We start from the raw sequence: 7,506 nt of genomic DNA on the forward strand, positions 1-7,506 counted from the left end.
CAAGGCTCAAGGAACTGATGCAATACAAATTGAAGGTTTCAACAAGTTTATGAAGCTCTGGAATCATCCATTTGTATTTGCCATTAAATTTTGAAGACAGATACTTGGCCAATTAACTGGAAGAGATCCATATTGGTATGTTTCCAAAAGAAAGGTGACACAACAGAATGATTAAATTATAGAGCAACATCAATGATATCCTATACAAGTCAAGTTTTGCTGAACCATCTAACAACAATTGTAGCTGAATGATTGACTGGGTCTAGCTAGAGGTTTGGACCTGCTTCAGAGGAGAACATAGAACAAAGGTATCTTTGCTGATGTTAGATGGATATTGGATAAGTGCAGAGAATACCAGAAAGAGGTTGTGTTTTTTTGACTATATAAAGGCATTTAACTATGAATCATAATAAATTTGAGAAGATTTAAAATTTTAGAAAACTTAATTGTCCTCTTACAGAGTGTGTCCATGGTTCAGAGGCAGTTGTGTTAACAAAGAAATGAAAAACTCCATGGTTTATCATCAGCTAGGTGTATGTCAGGCTTGTATTTTTCTCACCATACTCAATGAATCTGTAAATTGAGCAAATAATTCGAAAAGAGGGATTTTATGAAGAAGGATATGGCATCAAGATTGCCAGAAGGCTTGTTAACAACCTTCCCTATGCAGATGACATACTTTGTTTGCTAAAAAGGAGGAGAACTTAAAGTACTTGCAGACAAAAGGAAGGAATGCAGTCTTCAGTTTGGATTACAACATAGTGTACAAAAGACCAAAATCCTCAAAACTGGACCAATAGGCAACATAACAAATGGATAAAAGGTTGAAATTGTCAAGAATTTGGTCGTGCTTACAATTGCAATCAATGCTCATTGAAGCAGAAGTCAAGAGACCAAAAAGCATGTTGCAATGGGTAAATGCATAGACCTCTTTAGAATATTCCAAACCAAGGATATTCCATTGAGGAGTAAGCTATGTCTGATCCAAGGCATGTTACTTTCAATTTCCTCATATGCATGAAAAGTTAGACATTGAATTAAGAAGACCAAAGAAGAATTAATGCATTTGAATCATGTTGCCGGGGAAGAATATCAGAAGTCCCATGGACTGGCAACAAACAAATAGATCTGTCTTGAAAGAAATACAGTACGAATACTCCTTGGAAGCAAGGATGGGGTCACTTAGTCTCACATAGTTTGGACACGTTATCAGGAAAGCCCAGTCCCAGGAAAATTTCATTGTGCTTAAGTAGAGGGCCAGCAATAGAAAAATAACCTTCAGCAAGATCGATTGACACAGTGGCTTCAACAATCGTCTGAAACATAAAAATTGTGAGGGTGGGGCAGGTCTTGGTAGTATTTTGTTATTTTCTACTTAGGGTCACTATGAGCCAGAACTGACTTGCTGGCATCAGTCTATCTTAATTGTTATGCCTGATCAATTTCAGGGTGGAGAATTGGTCTCACTGCCCTTGAGTCAATGCTGATTCAAAATGATACCCTGTAGATGTCTGAGACTATAAATGTTTACGGGCGTCGAAAGCACAGTCTTTCTCCCATGGAGCTGCTGGTGATTTCGAACTGCTATCCATGCTGACCACAGCCCAACGTGTAACCACTAACCAGCAGGGCTTTGAAGAATTGCTAGAAGTCTTCAGTTTCTTCAGCTTTAGAGTTTGACGTATACATTTAAATATTGACAGATTTCATTGAATATGTATAGATAAAATTTTATCATACACAGCATTGTACTTCAAGATAGATCTTTATATTTTCTCCTTCATAATTAATTTGACATGATTTCTCTTTAAATTGCCATTGCTGATATAGTAAACTATACAGTTTTCTGATTCAAAATGGCCAATATCAATCCATCTCTGCTAACTAATGACTAGGATATTGAAATTTATGTGTTCCATTGGATTTTTTGAGGACTTCTACTTTTTTTAGATTCACACTTCCTATGAACATCAACACACTACAGCATGGCAGAGTGATAGACAGTGGGAAATATATATTCCTTGGTGTTTTTCTATGCTAGAGATCTTAGTTTAAGACAATACTAAAACACTGTATCAATTTTTAAAAAATCTGTATCAATTGGAGAAAATTATTTATCACTCTGCTTCAGTTTTCTTATCTATACAGAGACATAACAGAATATTTTTATTTACAATAAAAATATTCTTTTGGGTATTTTTTCATAAACAAACACTGTAGGGCAGTATTCTACAAATACAGTAATTATTCATGGCAGCATTTTGACTCCAATAGAATTGTTTTTATTTTCGTTAATTCCATCTAAACTTGCATATGGACAATTAATGAGCTGATCCATAGTCATTCCCTCACCTTCTTTTGGTTGATCATATTGAGCTTCTCCGTTGACCTTTTCCCATAGATATAATCTTTACATACCTTTGTATTTCACCCGTTGATGTGTGAAGTCACTGCTCATTTAATTAAAAAAATATTTGCAGTGAAGTAATTGGTGGTCTTGCAGATTTTATCGTGTGTTTTTCAGTTTTCTTTCTAGTTCCAAGGCCATATGTTTCATCTACGGATCCTTCCTCTTAGTTTGCAAGGTCTTTAACTATCAGTGTATGCTTGATCAATTTTGGAGTACATGGGTTGGTAGAATTATTCAATTCTATTAAAATGGTTGGTGTGTAATTTGAAAAATACTCATATTTACTGGTCTTTCTTGTAGGTTTATAGATAATGTCCAATCACAGACATTATACTTCAAACTGGATCTTTATTTTATTTTATTTTATTTTTTTATGGAATTTGATTTTATAGACAGAAAAACAAAACAAAAAATGCAGAAAAACACCAATGTACTCTTCATGATAGAAGGTTATTCACACCCCAGTTTTTTGTTTTGTTTGTTTATTTTTAAAGATGGGTCGTAAAAATGTTCATTTTGCCAATGAATGCAACTCCATTCCTCCTGAAATTTTCATTCCTGGCATAGTCAACCATAAATTTCATGATTCAAAATGGCCAACACCAATCCATTCCAGTTCTCTAATGCTTATGGATCATTATGTGTTCAATTTTACTTTCCATATCTTTCAGTTTTCCAAGATTCATGCTATGTACACTCCATGTTCCAATTAATGGATGTTTGTAGTCAGTTCCCTCACAATTTGAATTATATCTGATCAGAAAATGAATTTTGTGAAATTTTTGCTCTACCCATATAATGAAAATCTACTTTGAAGAAGACCTAGTAGTAGATTGGGTTAAGTGTTGTACTGGAATCCAACTGTAAATTCAAACTCTTCCTCTGCTCCATAGGAGAAAGTTGAAGCAATCTGCTCCTGAAATGTTTGTTTGTTTGAATCATTTTGGGGGGCTTATACAACTCTTATAACAATCCATACATACATTTATTGTGTCAAGCACATTTGTACATTCACTGCCCTCAACACTCTCAAAGCATTTTCTCTCCACATAGGCCCCTGGCATCAGCTCCTCATTTTTTCCCCTCCCTCTCCGCACCCCTCCTCCCTCATGAACCCTTGATTATTTATAAATTTATTATTATTTTGTCTTATCTTACAATGTCTGAAGTCTCCCTTCACCCATTTTTCTCTTGTCTGTCTCTCAGAGAGGAGGTTATATGTAGATCCTTGTAATTGGTTCCCCCTCTTTACCCCACCCTCCCTCCACCCTCCCGGTATTGCCACTCTCACTACAGATCATCTGTTCTGGATTCCCTGTGTCTCCAGTTCCTGTCTGTACCAGTGTACATCCTCTGGTCTAGCCAGACTTGTAAGGCAGAATTGAGATCATGATAGTGGTCGGGAGGAACCATTTAGGAAATAGAGGAAAGTTGTATGTTTCATCGTTGCTACACTGAACCCTGACTGGCTCGTCTTCTCCTTGCCACCCTTCTGAAATGGGATGTCCAGTTTCCTACAGATGGGCTTTGGGTCCCCACTCCTCACTCCCCCTCATTCAGTGATATGATTTTTTTGTTCTTTGATGCCTGATACCTGATCCCTTCAATACCTCGTGATCACACAGGCTGGTGTGCTTCTCCCATGTGGACTTTGCTGCTTCCGAGCAAGATGGCCGCTTGTTTATCTTCAAGCCTTTAAGACCCTAGATGCTATTTCTTTTGATGATTGGACACCATCAGTTTTCTTCACCACATTTGCTTATGCACCCATTTGCCTTCAGCGCTTGTGTTGCGAAGGTGAGCATCATGGAATGCCTGAAAATATTTTTTGTCATGGAAGCCCTATGGGAATATTCTGTTCTGTCTGTAGTGTTGCTATGAGTTGCAATTGATTTGATGGCAAAAGGTCCAACTTTGAGGGGACAGCCCTTCCAGAGTGGTATATTTTTAGTGACCTCCATAAGGTTTTTAGTGGTTAACTCCTCTGAAATAGACTGACCATTTTCCCTTCTTAGTCTATCTTAAGGAAATGTACTTCCTGAAGGAGCAGGGAAAGTGCAAGGCTGGTAAAATACCATCTTCTACTCATAAAGCCAAATCAGAAAAAATTATGAAGGAAGAAAAAAATGATGAGAAGATGGAGGAAAACATAAAGACATGAACCATCAAGTGAGGAAAATGACCTAGAAATTGACAATGAAGGTGTGAATGAACCAGATACAGATGCCCCTCAGGAAACTTGAGATGACACCACCTCCCCTAGGAGGACAAACAACAGAAACCAGAGAGGAAGAGAGACAGCGCTTCATGTAAATTATGAAAATAATATAATTTAAATTTATCAAGGGAGCATGGGGGTGGAAGGGTGGGTGAAGGAGGGGGAAAATAGGAGTGAATAGCAAGAGCTCAAACAGAAAGAAAAGGTTTAGAAATGATGATGGCACCATAAGTACAAATGTGCTTGATACAATCGATGTATGCATAGTTATAAGTGCCTTAAGAGCCCCCAATAAAATGATTAAAAAAATAAATGGAAGATGAAACTGTATAGAGATAACTGGAGAGATAATGGATCAGGCAAACTATAAGAAAGTGGCTGCCACTGGGCCCTGTTGAATTAAAGAAAGCTATTTATCTGTTCACTGATGTCCTCAAATGGAATTCTCTCCTGGCATTTTGTGTTTCTTTGTTGTTGTTGTTGTTGTTTTTATACCGGATCCTTTTTGCACCACGTGATCACACAGGCTGGTGTGCTTCTTCCATGTGGGCTTTGTTGCTTCCCTGCTAGATGGTCACTTGTTTAACATTGAGACTTTAAGACCCCAGATGCTGTATCTTTTAATAATGGGGCACCATCAGCTTTCTTCAGCATATTTGCTTATGCACCTGTTTTGTCTTCAGTGATCTTGTCTGGATGGTGGGCATCACAGAATGCCATCACCTGACCATTCTTCATGCTAAGAGAGTCACTGTCTAAGTCAAAATACAAGAGCCAAATGCTGCTACGGAGACTGTAACAGAGCCATTGAAATTATTCCTGATTCTGTTCAGCTTTACAGGTGGCTAGGGAAAGCACACCAACTTTTCTGTCTTTGGGAAGAAGTTGCACATGAACTTGCTTTTGGTTGTAAACTGGATTATGATGAAGATGATAGTGGAATGCTGAAAGAAGTTCAGCCAAGCACCCAGAAAATCGCAGAACATCAGAGAAAGCATGAGTGAAAGCATAATGAGCTAGAGCTCAGAAAAAGAGCTCATGGAGAGGCCCAGGATGAGCAGGAAAGACCCCCAGAGGGAGGAAGAAGCTAGATGACAATCGCAGCTAAGCATGGCTCCTTTCCAGGTGACTTTCCTGGGGCAGGTGGAGTGTGTGTGGGGGGGTGGGGTGGGGGTAGGGGGATGCCTGGTTATTGTCCTTCAGGAATACCTGGAATGACAGAAATGCCTGGGCTTTATGAGATTCTTAGTGATCCAGAGATTCTTGCCACCATGCAGGACCCATAGGTTAAGGTGCTGTTCCAGGATGTGGCCCAAACCCAGCAGATAGGTCAAAATATCAGTCACCCTAAAGATGAATCTCATCAGTAAATTGTCAGCCAAATTTGGAGGTCAAGCATAACACTCTTTGACAAATAAAGCTCTTGCTGAAGGAAATGCAACCTAGAGCTTTCATTGGATGTTGCAATAATACAAACCAGTGTATTTCCAACTTGACCTTCTCATCAAGAAAGCTGAGATGCTGTGAAGACCACCCTTACCATGTGACTCCACTGCTGCTGAGGCATTATACAGTTATCGTTAGAGTCTTCCTTCATATAATGTTTTCTTCTTAGGAAGTACAAATTTTTAAACACTTTCTAAATCTTAAAAAATACCTAAAGCAAAATGTCTACATTTTCTGTTACTAATCATTTTGGTTTTGTTCTTTTGAATTGGTTAAGTAAAAAATATATGTATGAAACATTTACCACTCTAGCTTGAGCAAAATAAATATTTATCAAACAGAAACAAAAACAACTCATTGATACACCTGAGTTGCATAGATGGGAACTTGAGGCATTTTGATTTGTCCTTCTAAGTGCTTTATTTCTTCCAAAATAGATTTACGTCAGAAATAAAGCTTGAGACCACCAGTATTGTGGTAGGACCTTTGTATGGGGTGGGTGTGGTTGGCAGGGCATCAATAATCTTATATTTTAAATAAAATTAGCACTTTGTGGGGACCTGTAAACCTGACACTGGTGAAGGGATGCTTTCTGTAATGCTACAGCAGAGTTGCATTACTTGTTCTATTCCTGTCCAATGTATAAAATAAATGTTTCAGATTATTTCCAAGTAGGGCAAACATAAAATAAAACATCTTTCAAACATTTGGCAGATAAATTGTTTCTTTTCCCTTCTTTATGTTTTATATTCTCACATTTACATTACCAGGTTCTTTTCAAAATTTCTTTAATATAAAAAATTAAGGCATTTACACTATTAGACACTAAAAATAACCAAACATATGCTATTGTGAAGGAAAGTAAAACAGTAGGTCTAGTGTATTCAGTGTTAATGTTAAGTATTTAAAAGAACAGCCACACTTCTTTCTTAGTACTTTACTCAGAGTTTGGTTTTGATTCTTAAATGTGACATTTCTTGTAATTTAGTACTATCAAAGGGGCGTTTCTATGAACAGCCTTAAATTGAAGTAAAATGAGAGTTTACTTTTCATAATTCTCTTTTACACAAAACAAAGATTTTCTAAGTTTCTATCAAATATAATCTAGTTTTTTATACAATAAATTTCTACAGAACAAGTACTTCTGAGTAGTTTTCATACATATTAATGTATAAAAAATAGTATTCTGGAAAATTTGCACAAGAAATGATTTTTTAAACAAAATTTAACTTTTCTAAATCTATAGAGTATATTATTTGCTAATATTTATTTTAAATATCTCAAATTTTCCTAAATATATACTTCTTATTTATGTGTATAATCATAATCAACACCTCGTGTTCGCACAGGCTCGTGTGCTTCTTCTCTGTGGACTTTGATGTTTCTGAGCTAGATGGCCGCTTGTTTGCCTACAAGCCTTTAAGACCCCAGA

General features: G+C 37.0%; 1 pseudogene; it reads left to right on the plus strand.

Moving 5' to 3' along the window:
- Positions 1-6,029, plus strand: part of LOC101641449 — a 100,523-nt pseudogene extending 94,494 nt beyond the window's left edge.
- Positions 6,030-7,506: the final 1,477 nt, after the last annotated feature.

Source organism: Echinops telfairi, unplaced genomic scaffold, assembly GCF_000313985.2.
Source record: "Echinops telfairi isolate 266 unplaced genomic scaffold, ASM31398v2 ScPeMD7_7469;HRSCAF=8507_0, whole genome shotgun sequence".
Classification (NCBI taxonomy): domain Eukaryota; kingdom Metazoa; phylum Chordata; class Mammalia; order Afrosoricida; family Tenrecidae; genus Echinops; species Echinops telfairi.